The following is a 14,809-nucleotide window of genomic DNA, read 5'->3' as shown; positions in this document are numbered from 1 at the left end:
CTTCCTGTCCCTCACGCCAAGATGGGTCGAGGACCTCATCATCTACACTACCCTCTGCCCCCAACTGCTCCTCCTGGGTAGTCTCAGCAGCAGAGCACGCACCAGTAAGTGGCACCTGAGTGTCATCATCAGCTGATGCGGCCTGCGATGTGGTGACCGGAGCCACTGGCCCACCCGCCTCTTCAGAGGAAGACAGAAAAAGCTGTTGGGCATCACTGCACCCTGCCTCTTCTTCCATTTCTCCAATGCTGCTTGGCTGGCCCCCTGTTTCCAAGCCAAGAGATTCAGAGAACAGAAGTAGAGACGGCTCCTGTCCTGGGCTCTCTGTCTGCCTGGGCAATTTGGCAGGTGGTGAAGAGACAGATGGCTGCTCTCCAGTGCTCTGTGTCTGAGAGGATGTGGCACTAATGGAAGTTGATGCATTAGCTGCCATCCATCCGACAACAGCTTCAATTTGTTCTTCACGCAGCAGCGGTGTACGGCGCTCGGACACAAAGCTTCGCATGAACGACTGTTGCCTGGTGAAAGTGGGTGCTGATGAGTCACCGGTGCCCGCAGCAGGCACAGAATCCCCACGTCCCCTCCCTGCTCCGCGACGGCTCCCACGCCCCCGTGCCTTACTCACTGCCTTCTTCATCTTGGTTGACTGATAAAGATAAGCAGAAAAGTACTAACGGATTTGTGTGCTTATTCCTGAGCAACTCCTCCTAACAGGTATAAGAAGCACTAATTATCTAAAGTGTGGACTAGACTTTAATATGAGCTAATGTGGCCTACAGAAATGTAAAGTGGTGTAACTGGTGTGTTTGGTGAACTTTATTATTTATTTATTTTTTGGGGGCTGAACTGACAACAGATAGAGCTGCAGTCACACGGAGACCGTGCAGACAGACGTAAACGGCGCTACAAGGCCCAAAAACCCTCCTCTACTTTATCCTATGTAGTGTTTTTCCACAAATTAGCTGGAGACGGGTGGAAAGACACTAATAGGATTTTTTTGAATAAATTAGCAGCAGACTACACTATTTGGAAAAAAAAGAAAATTGATTTGGCGGTATGACGCAGTGAAAAACCCTGAGCTGGAGACAACCAGGCTATAGCTGCTCACAGATTACAGGGCGAGCTGCAGTCACACGGAGACCGTGCAGACAGCCGTAAACGGCGCTGCAAGGCCCAAAAACCCTCCTCTACTTTATCCTATGTAGTGTTTTTCCACAAATTAGCTGGAGACGGGTGGAAAGACACTAATAGGATTTTTTTAAATTAATTAGCAGCAGACTACACTACTTTGAAAAAAAAGAAAATTGATTTGGCAGTATGACGCAGTGAAAAACCCTGAGCTGGAGACAACCAGGCTATAGCTGCTCACAGATTACAGGGCGAGCTGCAGTCACACGGAGACCGTGCAGACAGCCGTAAACGGCGCTGCAAGGCCCAAAAACCCTCCTCTACTTTATCCTATGTAGTGTTTTTCCACAAATTAGCTGGAGACGGGTGGAAAGACACTAATAGGATTTTTTTAAATTAATTAGCAGCAGACTACACTACTTTGAAAAAAAAAAAAAATTGATTTGGCGGTATGACGCAGTGAAAAACCCTGAGCTGGAGACAACCAGGCTACAGCTGCTCACAGATTACAGGGCGAGCTGCAGTCACACGGAGACCGTGCAGACAGCCGTAAACGGCGCTGCAAGGCCCAAAAACCCTCCTCTACTTTATCCTATGTAGTGTTTTTCCACAAATTAGCTGGAGACGGGTGGAAAGACACTAATAGGATTTTTTTAAATTAATTAGCAGCAGACTACACTACTTTGAAAAAAAAGAAAATTGATTTGGCGGTATGACGCAGTGAAAAACCCTGAGCTGGAGACAACCAGGCTACAGCTGCTCACAGATTACAGGGCGAGCTGCAGTCACACGGAGACCGTGCAGACAGCCGTAAACGGCGCTGCAAGGCCCAAAAACCCTCCTCTACTTTATCCTATGTAGTGTTTTTCCACAAATTAGCTGGAGACGGGTGGAAAGACACTAATAGGATTTTTTTGAATTAATTAGCAGCAGACTACACTACTTTGAAAAAAAAGAAAATTGATTTGGCGGTATGACGCAGTGAAAAACCCTGAGCTGGAGACAACCAGGCTACAGCTGCTCACAGATTACAGGGCGAGCTGCAGTCACACGGAGACCGTGCAGACAGCCGTAAACGGCGCTGCAAGGCCCAAAAACCCTCCTCTACTTTATCCTATGTAGTGTTTTTCCACAAATTAGCTGGAGACGGGTGGAAAGACACTAATAGGATTTTTTTAAATTAATTAGCAGCAGACTACACTACTTTGAAAAAAAAGAAAATTGATTTGGCGGTATGACGCAGTGAAAAACCCTGAGCTGGAGACAACCAGGCTACAGCTGCTCACAGATTACAGGGCGAGCTGCAGTCACACGGAGACCGTGCAGACAGCCGTAAACGGCGCTGCAAGGCCCAAAAACCCTCCTCTACTTTATCCTATGTAGTGTTTTTCCACAAATTAGCTGGAGACGGGTGGAAAGACACTAATAGGATTTTTTTGAATAAATTAGCAGCAGACTACACTACTTGGGAAAAAAAAAAAAAAAAGGAACAGTATGAGGCAATGAACCACCCTCCCTGAACTGAATACAACCAACTATGGATGGCCTATGTGGCTGCACTCAGACTGGAGACTGGGCTGCACTCACACACACACACACACAGACCCTGCAGATCGCTGTGAAAACAGCGCTACAAGGCAAAAGCAAGGTGAATAGTAGGTGAACACAGCGGTTGCTAAATTAGCCTTTGGAAAGCACAAAGAAGCAAATCGCTATCTCTAAACTGTCCCTCAGTCAGCAAACAGCGTCCTGTCACTAACTGAATTCACAGCAGAGTGATCGCAAAATGGCGCCAGCGACTTTTAAACTGCATCATGACATCATTACACCAGCCAATCACAGCCTTGCCAGTAGTTTCATGCCCTCCATGCTAAACAGGATGTGCCCACACTTGGAATCAATCTCATTGGCTGAATTTCTGCTTTTTGAATCTTAGAACTTCCGATTCCGGTATCCGATACGCGGCAAGTATCGGAATCCCGGTATCGGAATTCCGATACCGCAAGTATCGGCCGATACCCGATACTTGCGGTATCGGAATGCTCAACACTACTCACCACACATCTAGATATATTACTTAAGGGGTCTAGTTTATAAAATGGGGTAACTTGTGGAGTGTTCACACTGTTTAGGCACATCAGTGGCTCTCCAAATGCAACGTTGTATCTGCTCTTACTTACAGCCATTTTTATGTTCAGAAAGTCAAACAGTGCTCCTTCCCTTCTGAGACCTGTCTGTGCCCCCAAGCAGTGGATTTCCAGCACATATAGGGTATCAGCATATTCAGGAGAAATTGCACAACAAATTTGATGGTCCTTTTTCTCTTGTTGCCCTTGTGAAAATAACAAATTTGGAGCTAAAATAAAATTTTTGTGAAAAAAAGTTAAATGTTCATTTTTTCCTTCCATATTCCATTAATTCCTGTGCAGCACCGGAAGGGTTAATAAACGTCTTGAATGTGGTTTTCAGTACTTTGAGGGGTGAAGTTTTTAGAAAGGAGTCACTTTTGGGTATTTTCTGCCATACAGGCTCCCTAAAGTTACTTCAAATGTGACGTGATCCCTAGAAAAAATAATTTTGTAAATTTTGTTGCAAAAATTAGAAATTGCTGATCAACTTTAGTTTTAACTTGTGTTGAGCATTCCGATACCGCAAGTATCGGGTATCGGCCGATTCTTGCTGTATCGGAATTCCGATACCGAGATCCGATACTTTCGTGGTATCGGGAATCGGAATCGGAAGTTTCCAGTGTATGGTTCCCAGGGTCTGAAGGAGAGGAAACTCTCCTTCAGGCCCTGGGATCCATATAAATGTGTAAAATAAAGAATTAAAATAAAAAATAGGGATATACTCACCTGTCCGGAGGCCCCTGGACTTTACCGCCGTAACCGGGAGCCTTCTTTGCTTAAAATGCGCGCGTTTAATGGTTTCCGTGACGTCACGTCACGTAATTTTCAGGTCCTGATGCCTAATTCTAGGCATTCAGGATTTGAGAATTACGTCACGGCTTGTGATTGGTCGCGTCGCGGTCACATGGGCGGCACGCGACCAATCACAAGCCGTGACGTAATTCTCAAATCCTGAATGCCTAGAATTAGGCATCAGGACCTGAAAATTACATCACGGCTTGTTGTGATTGGTCGCGTCGCGGTCACATGGGTGGCACGCGACCAATCAGAAGCCGTGACGTCACGGAAACCATTAAACGCGCGCTTTTTAAGCAAAGAAGGCTCCCGGTTATGGAGGTAAAGTCCAGGGGCCTCCGGACAGGTGAGTATATCCCTATTTTTTATTTTAATTCTTTATTTTACACATTTATATGGATCCCAGGGCCTGAAGGAGAGTTTCCTCTCCTTCAGACCCTGGGAACCATCAGAGATACCGTCCGATACTTGAGTCCCATTGACTTGTATTGGTATCGGGTATCGGTATCGGATTAGATCCGATACTTTGCCGGTATCGGCCGATACTTTCCGATACCGATACTTTCAAGTATCGGACGGTATCGCTCAACACTAGTTTTAACCCTTCTAACTTCCTAACAAAAAAATGTTTACAAAAATTATATGGATGTAAAGTAGACATGCGGGAAATGTTATTTATTAACTATTTTGTGTAACATAACCTTCTGATTTAAGGGCATAAGAATTAGAAGTTTGAAAATTGTGACATTTTTATCAAATTTAAAAAATGTTCACGGATAAACGCAAGTAATATTGAACAAATGTTTCCACTAATATGAGGTACAATATGTCACAAGAAAACAATTTCAGAATCAGTGGGATCCGTTGAAGCGTTACAGAGTTATTACTACATAAAGGTCAAAACTGTCTTGGTCACTAAGGGGTTAATATAATCTTAATTTTGGAACCATTTATGCCGACTTCAAATGTCTATGTATATTGGTCCTAGGATGGAGCACAATGCATGGACTGGTCGACGGTCTCCTAATCCAAAAAGTGTAATATAATACCTATACACAAAACGGTTCATACCAAGATCATAAAAAAATGAATAATTTATTATAGCGTGATTTAAAGCAAAAATAAAAAAGAAAGGACCAGTGCCTGTTGTCCCCGATTGGCTCCAGCCTCTGTCTCCTGACTAGTTCCATCCTGTAATTTCAAAATTGGACACCCTGTTTGAGCATGGCCTTACAAGATTATTCAGCTCTCAGCCTTTAGTCTTTCACTTTAGCTCTTTCACCTGCTACTGCTGCTCCATACCTTACTATTGTTCCCATGTTCTGACCTCTGACTATCTACTGACTATGCTACTTGCCTGTGCTTTCCCTACTGGTTGCAATAATAAAGACTCCAATACAGTCCCAGATCATTACACATCACTAGTCGGTGCTTCATCTACCATATTCATACCATGATAGAGTCGGCAGCAGCTGATAAGTAAGGTCACTGGGGTCCATCAGCTTTAGACTGTGGCGAACTTTCTCATGGGAGCTCAGCACTATACAATGCAGGAGTGATTATGACTGTGAGCCAGCTGCTATCCAAATCACCCAGATTGTCGTTGAACAGTATGGATTATCATCTTATCTTCACATCGGACAGGTGAGGGATATAGTTGTTTATTATTTTTCTTCTTTTTCAGGGAACATGGGCATTGGTGGATTAGGCGTAAAAATGAGAATTTCGGTTGTTTACTATTTTAGTTTTTTTTACAGGTGACATGGGCCTCAGGGTAAGAGGTGGAAAGGTGAGTATAACTGTGCTTTTTGAGTCTGTGTCATTACTTCAATGAAAGGAACTTATTCTGGCTGTGTCTTTTTTACAATCTAACTATGGAACTATTAATGGGGGAGTCTTATAGACGCCTCTCCATTAGTGTTGAGCATTCCGATACCGCAAGTATCGGGTATCGGCCGATACTAGCGGTATCGGAATTCCGATACCGGGATTCCGATACTTGGCGCGTATCGGATACCGGAATCGGAAGTTCCATGATTCAAAATTCAGAAATTCAGCCAATGAGAAAGATTCCAAGTGTGGGCACATCCTGTTTAGCATGGAGGGCATGAAAGTACTGGCAAGGCTGTGATTGGCTGCTGAAATGATGTCATGATGCAGTTTAAAAGTCGCTGGCGCCATTTTGCGATCACTCTGCTGTGAATTCAGTTAGTGACAGGACGCTGTTTGCTGACTGAGGGACAGTTTAGAGATAGCGATTTGCTTCTTTGTGCTTTCCAAAGGCTAATTTAGCAACCGCTGTGTTCACCTACTATTCACCTTGCTTTTGCCTTGTAGCGCTGTTTTCACAGCGATCTGCAAGGTCTCTCTGTGTGTGTGTGTGTGAGTGCAGCCCACTCTCTAGTCTGAGTGCAGCCACATAGGCCATCCATAGCTGGTTGTATTCAGTTCAGGGAGGGTGGTTCATTGCCTCATACTGTCCTTTTTTTTTTTTTTTTTTGAAGTAGTGCAGGCTGCTGCACATTTTTTCAAATAATTCCTATTAGTGTCTTTCCACCCGTCTCCATCTAATTTGTGGAAAAACACTACATAGGATAAAGTAGAGGAGGGTTTTTGGGCCTTGCAGCGCCGTTTACGGCTGTCTGCACGGTCTCCGTGTGACTGCAGCTCGCCCTGTAGTCTGTGAGCAGCCGTAGCTTGGTTGTCTCCAGCTCAGGGTTGTTCACTGCGTCATACCGCCAAATCAATTTTAATTTTTTTTCAAGTACTGTAGTCTGCTGTTAATTAATTTAAAAAAATCCTATTAGTGTCTTTCCACCCGTCTCCAGCTAATTTGTGGAAAAACACTACATAGGATAAAGTAGAGGAGGGTTTTTGGGCCTTGCAGCGCCGTTTACGGCTGTCTGCACGGTCTCCGTGTGACTGCAGCTCGCCCTGTAGTCTGTGAGCAGCTATAGCCTGGTTGTCTCCAGCTCAGGGTTGTTCACTGCGTCATACCGCCAAATCAATTTTAATTTTTTTTCAAGTACTGTAGTCTGCTGCTAATTAATTTAAAAAAATCCTATTAGTGTCTTTCCACCCGTCTCCAGCTAATTTGTGGAAAAACACTACATAGGATAAAGTAGAGGAGGGTTTTTGGGCCTTGCAGCGCCGTTTACGGCTGTCTGCACGGTCTCCGTGTGACTGCAGCTCGCCCTGTAGTCTGTGAGCAGCCGTAGCTTGGTTGTCTCCAGCTCAGGGTTGTTAACTGCGTCATACCGCCAAATCAATTTTAATTTTTTTTCAAGTACTGTAGTCTGCTGCTAATTAATTTAAAAAAATCCTATTAGTGTCTTTCCACCCGTCTCCAGCTAATTTGTGGAAAAACACTACATAGGATAAAGTAGAGGAGGGTTTTTGGGCCTTACAGCGCCGTTAACGTCTGTCTGCACGGTCTCCGTGTGACTGCAGCTCTATCCGTTGTCAGTTCAGCCCCCAAAAAAGAAATAAATAATAAAGTTCACCAAACACACCAGTTACACCACTTTACATTTGTGTAGGCCACATTAACTCATATTAAAGTCTAGTCCACACTTTAGCTAATTAGTGTTTCTTATACCTGTTAGGAGGAGTTTTTCAGGAATAAGCACACAAAGCCGTTAGTACTTTTCTGCTTTTCTTTATCAGTCAACCACGATGAAGAAGGCAGTGAGTAAGGCACGTGGGCGTGGGCGCGGAGCAGGGAGGGGACGTGGGGATTCTGTGCCCGCTGCGGGCACCGGTGACTCATCAGCACCCACTTTCACGAGGGAACAGTCGTTCATGCGCAGCTTTGTCGCCGAGCGCCGTACACCGCTGCTGCGTGAAGACCAAATTGAAGCCGTTGTGGGATGGATGGCAGCTAATGCATCAACTTCCATTAGTGCCACATCCTCTCAGACACAGAGCACTGGAGAGCAGCCATCTGTCTCTTCACCACCTGCCAAATTGCCCAGGCAGACAGAGAGCCCAGGACAGGAGCCGTCTCTACTTCTGTTCTCTGAATCTCTTGGCTTGGAAACAGGGGGCCAGCCAAGCAGCATTGGAGAAATGGAAGAAGAGGCAGGGTGCAGTGATGCCCAACAGCTTTTTCTGTCTTCCTCTGAAGAGGCGGGTGGGCCAGTGGCTCCGTTCACCACATCGCAGGCCGCATCAGCTGATGATGACACTCAGGTGCCACTTACTGGTGCGTGCTCTGCTGCTGAGACTACCCGGGAGGAGCAGTTGGGGGCAGAGGGTAGTGTGGATGACGAGGTCCTTGACCCATCTTGGCGTCAGGGACAGGAAGGTGGTGGGAGCAGCTCTGAGGAAGAGATTCCCCGTACGGTCCAAAGAGGGAGAGGGAGGGGGAAGACTGCGGATCCTGCAGCCTCCGCTTTGGCACCCGTAAGGAGCATGTCTCTTCCAAAAGTCAAAAGGGGGGCTCCCAAGACTTGCAGTGCCTGGTCCTTTTTTGACACAGTTGCAGATGACATTTGCTATGTCAGATGCAAGGTGTGTCATCAAAAAATCAAAAGAGGTCAAAAAGTCGCCAACCTCAATACCTCCAACATGTGGAAACATGTGCGCAACAGGCACCCGGCGGAGTTAGACAAACACACTGAAGAGCTAGGCCAACCAACAGCGGCAGCTACCACCTCTTCAGCTCGTGTTGCCTCTTCCTCTAGCTCACACGCAGCTGGTTCGGCTTCCTCCCAGGATCGCCGTGGAAGAACCTCTGGCCCTGTTGTCCAGAGACCCGCTGTAATTCCACCCGCAGCACCACTTTCCCAGTCAACCACACACTCCCAGCCCAGTCTACAGCCATCGGTAGTACAGGCATGGGAGAAAAGGCGGCCTTTCTCGTCAAACCACCCACGAGCACAGGCTCTGACTGCAGGCATTGCCAAACTTCTGTCACTGGAAATGCTGTCATTCAGGCTGGTGGAGACTGACAGCTTCCGTGACTTGATGTCATTGGCAGTCCCACAGTACAGTGTGCCCAGCCGCTTTTACTTCAGCAGGCAAGCCGTCCCTGCCCTGCACAAGCATGTGGAGGGACACATAAAACACGCGCTACTGAACGCCGTCAGTAGCAAGGTCCACCTCACCACCGATGCGTGGACCAGTCAACATGGACAGGGGCGATACCTTTCCCTCACTGCCCATTGGGTTAATGTAGTTGAGCCGGGTACAGACCGTGCGAGTGGCGCAGGACGTGTCCTGCCCACTCCAAGGATTGCAGGAATCCATTCTGTACGCATTGACTCCTCCTCTTACACCAGTTCCTCAGAATCATCGCTGCAGGAGCCGTCACAGTCCACCTCCACATGGACCCGTGATGAACGTGTACCTGTTACGACCGACATGAGCACAGCCGTGGCCAAACGTCAACAGGCCGTCTTGAAATTAATTTTTTTGGGGAATCGTAGCCACACAGCGCAGGAGCTCTGGAATGCCATCAAGCAGGAGAGCGATGTGTGGTTTGAGCCAGCGAATCTCCAGCCAGGCATGGTAGTGTGTGATAATGGCCGAAATCTGGTGGCAGCCCTGGGCCTCGGCAACCTCACTCACATCCCATGTCTGGCACATGTGCTCAATTTGGTCGTGCAGAGTTTTTTGAGGGACTATCCGGATCTTGATGCACTGCTGCACAAGGTCCGCCTAGAGTGTGCTCACTTGCGGCGTTCCAGCACGGCAAAAGCGCGCATTGCGGCTCTGCAGCGCCGACACCGCCTGCCGGAACATCGCATCATATGTGACCTACCTACCAGGTGGAATTCCACGTTACATATGTTGGAGCGGTTGTGTGAGCAGCAGCAAGCTGTAATGGAGTACCAGCTGTATCAGGCGCACAAAAGTCGCAGTCAGCGCCGTACAGACTTCACAACCACAGAGTGGGCCACTATGAAGGATGTCTGCCAGGTTTTGCGTCCCTTCGATTATTCCACGCGGATGGCGAGTGCAGATGATGCACTAGTCAGCATGACTGTCCCCCTTATCTGCCTGCTTGAAAAATCACTGCAAGCGCTAAGGGATGATGTTGTGGAAGAGGTGGAGGATGAGGATTCACCACTTCCATCATCTTCTGGACAGTCAGCGCCACGTGGTTCCTCACAAACGCGTAGGCAGGGGACAGTTTGTGAGGAGGATGAGGAGGAGTCAATGGAGGAGGAAGACATCCGTCCAGAGGAGGGAGTTACACAATTGTCCAGTACTCAGTGTGTACAGCGAGGGTGGGGTGATGACGAGCGGGCAGAGATCACGCCTCCAGCTGGGGACAGCGTTTCTTGGGCAGTTGGCAGTCTGCAGCACATGGTGGATTACATGCTGCAGTGCCTGAGAAACGACCGCCGCATCGACCACATTCTCAACATGTCTGATTACTGGGTGTTCACCCTCCTCGATCCTCGCTACCGGGACAACGTAGAAAGCCTCATCACACCGTTGAACCGGGAGCGAAAAATGCGGGAGTACCAAGACACACTGGTCAGTTCCATCATCTTCTCCATTCCAACTGAGAGAAGTGCTGCTAGTGCATTCCAAAGCAGCTCAGTGCGTCCAGGCAGTGGTGGAGGCTCTGCACAAAGAGGGAGCAGAAGCAGTGCCTCTGCCCAAGGCAAGACCAGTATGGCCCAACTGTGGCACAGTTTTGTGTGCCCCCCACAAAAGTCTACACCATCACAGACGGCTCCAGTCAGCAGGAGGCAACGGTTCCGTCAGATGGTGACAGACTACATGTCTTGCCCTCTTGCTGTACTCCCAGACGGCTCTTCCCCTTTCAAGTTTTGGGTCTCAAAGCTGGATACATGGCCAGAGCTAAGCCAGTATGCATTGGAGGTGCTGTCTTGCCCTGCGGCCAGTGTATTATCGGAACGTGTCTTTAGTGCTGCAGGTGGTGTACTAACTGACCGTCGCATGCGACTATCCTCCGATAACGTTGACCGGCTTACTTTCCTGAAAATGAACAAGGCCTGGATCTCGCAGGAATTTGCCACTCCTCCTCCTGATTAAATAATTAGGTCACTGTATACGTTATCCAGGTCTCCTGTTGTGTTCATCTTTCAACCACCTGAACTTACATTCCTGGGCTCCAACAACGCCAGTTGAGGCTCAGAAGTGCCATCTGCACAGTCAAAACATACGACCCAGTGTTATTGGGTTTCAGTAACGTCAGCTGATCCCCAGCTGTGTAGCCGGCAATGTGTCCTGCGACCGCCACGCTGACACAACTGAAATGTAAGGGAACCTGTCCCCCCCCCCCCCCAAGGCGTTTGTTACTGAAAGAGCCACCTTGTGCAGCAGTAATGCTGCACAAGGAAAAGGTAGCTATTTTCATTATGCTCCTTGCACACGCAGAACTTAACACTTATAAAATGTGTCCACTGATACCGTAAAACCGTCCCGGAGGTGGGACTTTCCTTCGTAATATGACGCAGCACAGCTGTCATTCCTACCCCCTCGGCGCCGTGCCCCGGCTCCTCATCGTTGTTTGATTCCGTCCCGGAGCCTGCGCTGTTATGTTATCCCTTGGCCAGGCACACTTAGCGCTGCCCATCTTCTGACATCATTTGGTGTCAGGCTGGCTGCGCCTGTGCGGCCGCGCTGTCCGAGAGCCCGCCTCGCAGTGTGGTCTAATGTAATCCCACCGCGGGCCTGGGATCAGTGGCCATGCGCAGTGCATATCCTCGCCTCTCGCTCCACTCCCTACGGCTTCTTCAGACTGTGCGGTGCCAGCTGATCCGTAATAGCATGCCACGGCCGTGGCAGCGCACAGTCTGAAAAAGCCGTAGGGAGGGGAGCGAGAGGCGAGGATATGCACTGCGCATGGCCACTGATCCCAGGCCCGCGGTGGGATTACATTAGACCACACTGCGAGGCGGGCTCTCGGACAGCGCGGCCGCACAAGCGCAGCCAGCCTGACACCAAATGATGTCAGAAGATGGGCAGCGCTAAGTGTGCCTGGCCAAGGGATAACCTAACAGCGCAGGCTCCGGGACGGAATCAAACAACGATGAGGAGCCGGGGCACGGCGCCGAGGGGGTAGGAATGACAGCTGTGCTGCGTCATATTACGAAGGAAAGTCCCACCTCCGGGACAGTTTCACGGTTTCAGGGGACACATTTTATAAGTGTTTAGTTCTGTGCTTGCAAGGAGCATAATTAAAAGAGCCACCTTTTCCTTTTGCATCTTTTGAGCTGCACAAGCTGGCTCTTTCAGCTACAAATGCCTTGGGGGGGGGGGTTAAAGGTTCCCTTTCTCCAATCAGGCTTCGGCCTACATTGTGTTCCTCTGCTTCTACTGCTGTCCCTGGGCTCCAACACCGCTAGTTGTTGCCTGGTAGTGCTGTACGCACAGTCAACAGTCGCTCCTCTGTTATTGGGGTTCAGTAACGTCAGCTGTTCCCCTGCTGTGTGTGTGGCAATCCCTCCAACCTCCTCCAACCTCATCCAAACTCCTCCTCCTCCACCTGTCCCTGGGCTCCAACACCGCTAGTTGCCGTCCAGAAGTGCTGTACGCACAGTCAACAGTCGCTCCTCTGTTATTGGGGTTCAGTAACGTCAGCTGTTCCCCTGCTGTGTGTGTGGCAATCCCTCCTACCTCCTCCAACCTCCTCCTACCTCCTCCTCCTCCACCTGTCCCTGGGCTCCAACACCGCCAGTTGCCGTCCAGAAGTGCTGTACGCACAGTCAACAGTCCCTCCTCTGTTATTGGGGTTCAGTAACGTCAGCTGTTCCCCTGCTGTGTGTGTGGCAATCCCTCCTACCTCCTCCAACCTCCTCCTACCTCCTCCTCCACCTGTCCCTGGGCTCCAACACCGCCAGTTGCCGTCCAGAAGTGCTGTACGCACAGTCAACAGTCCCTCCTCTGTTATTGGGGTTCAGTAACGTCAGCTGTTCCCCTGCTGTGTGTGTGGCAATCCCTCCAACCTCCTCCAACCTCATCCAAACTCCTCCTCCTCCACCTGTCCCTGGGCTCCAACACCGCTAGTTGCCGTCCAGAAGTGCTGTACGCACAGTCAACAGTCGCTCCTCTGTTATTGGGGTTCAGTAACGTCAGCTGTTCCCCTGCTGTGTGTGTGGCAATCCCTCCTACCTCCTCCAACCTCCTCCTACCTCCTCCTCCTCCACCTGTCCCTGGGCTCCAACACCGCCAGTTGCCGTCCAGAAGTGCTGTACGCACAGTCAACAGTCCCTCCTCTGTTATTGGGGTTCAGTAACGTCAGCTGTTCCCCTGCTGTGTGTGTGGCAATCCCTCCTACCTCCTCCAACCTCCTCCTACCTCCTCCTCCACCTGTCCCTGGGCTCCAACACCGCCAGTTGCCGTCCAGAAGTGCTGTACGCACAGTCAACAGTCCCTCCTCTGTTATTGGGGTTCAGTAACGTCAGCTGTTCCCCTGCTGTGTGTGTGGCAATCCCTCCTACCTCCTCCTACCTCCTCCTCCTCCACCTGTCCCTGGGCTCCAACACCGCCAGTTGCCGTCCAGAAGTGCTGTACGCACAGTCAACAGTCCCTCCTCTGTTATTGGGGTTCAGTAACGTCAGCTGTTCCCCTGCTGTGTGTGTGGCAATCCCTCCTACCTCCTCCTTCCTCCTCCACCTGTCCCTGGGCTCCAACACCGCCAGTTGCCGTCCAGAAGTGCTGTACGCACAGTCAACAGTCGCTCCTCTGTTATTGGGGTTCAGTAACGTCAGCTGTTCCCCTGCTGTGTGTGTGGCAATCCCTCCTACCTCCTCCAACCTCCTCCTACCTCCTCCTCCTCCACCTGTCCCTGGGCTCCAACACCGCCAGTTGCCGTCCAGAAGTGCTGTACGCACAGTCAACAGTCCCTCCTCTGTTATTGGGGTTCAGTAACGTCAGCTGTTCCCCTGCTGTGTGTGTGGCAATCCCTCCTACCTCCTCCAACCTCCTCCAACCTCCTCCTCCTCCACCTGTCCCTGGGCTCCAACACCGCTAGTTGCCGTCCAGAAGTGCTGTACGCACAGTCAACAGTCCCTCCTCTGTTATTGGGGTTCAGTAACGTCAGCTGTTCCCCTGCTGTGTGTGTGGCAATCCCTCCTACCTCCTCCTTCCTCCTCCACCTGTCCCTGGGCTCCAACACCGCCAGTTGCCGTCCAGAAGTGCTGTACGCACAGTCAACAGTCCCTCCTCTGTTATTGGGGTTCAGTAACGTCAGCTGTTCCCCTGCTGTGTGTGTGGCAATCCCTCCTACCTCCTCCTTCCTCCTCCACCTGTCCCTGGGCTCCAACACCGCCAGTTGCCGTCCAGAAGTGCTGTACGCACAGTCAACAGTCCCTCCTCTGTTATTGGGGTTCAGTAACGTCAGCTGTTCCCCTGCTGTGTGTGTGGCAATCCCTCCTACCTCCTCCAACCTCCTCCAACCTCCTCCTACTCCTCCACCTGTCCCTGGGCTCCAACACCGCTAGTTGCCGTCCAGAAGTGCTGTACGCACAGTCAACAGTCGCTCCTCTGTTATTGGGGTTCAGTAACGTCAGCTGTTCCCCTGCTGTGTGTGTGGCAATCCCTCCTACCTCCTCCAACCTCCTCCTACCTCCTCCTCCTCCACCTGTCCCTGGGCTCCAACACCGCCAGTTGCCGTCCAGAAGTGCTGTACGCACAGTCAACAGTCCCTCCTCTGTTATTGGGGTTCAGTAACGTCAGCTGTTCCCCTGCTGTGTGTGTGGCAATCCCTCCTACCTCCTCCTACCTCCTCCACCTGTCCCTGGGCTCCAACACCGCCAGTTGCCGTCCAGAAGTGC

Source organism: Ranitomeya variabilis, chromosome 6, assembly GCF_051348905.1.
Source record: "Ranitomeya variabilis isolate aRanVar5 chromosome 6, aRanVar5.hap1, whole genome shotgun sequence".
NCBI classification, from domain to species: domain Eukaryota; kingdom Metazoa; phylum Chordata; class Amphibia; order Anura; family Dendrobatidae; genus Ranitomeya; species Ranitomeya variabilis.
This window is presented reverse-complemented; position numbering follows the sequence as displayed.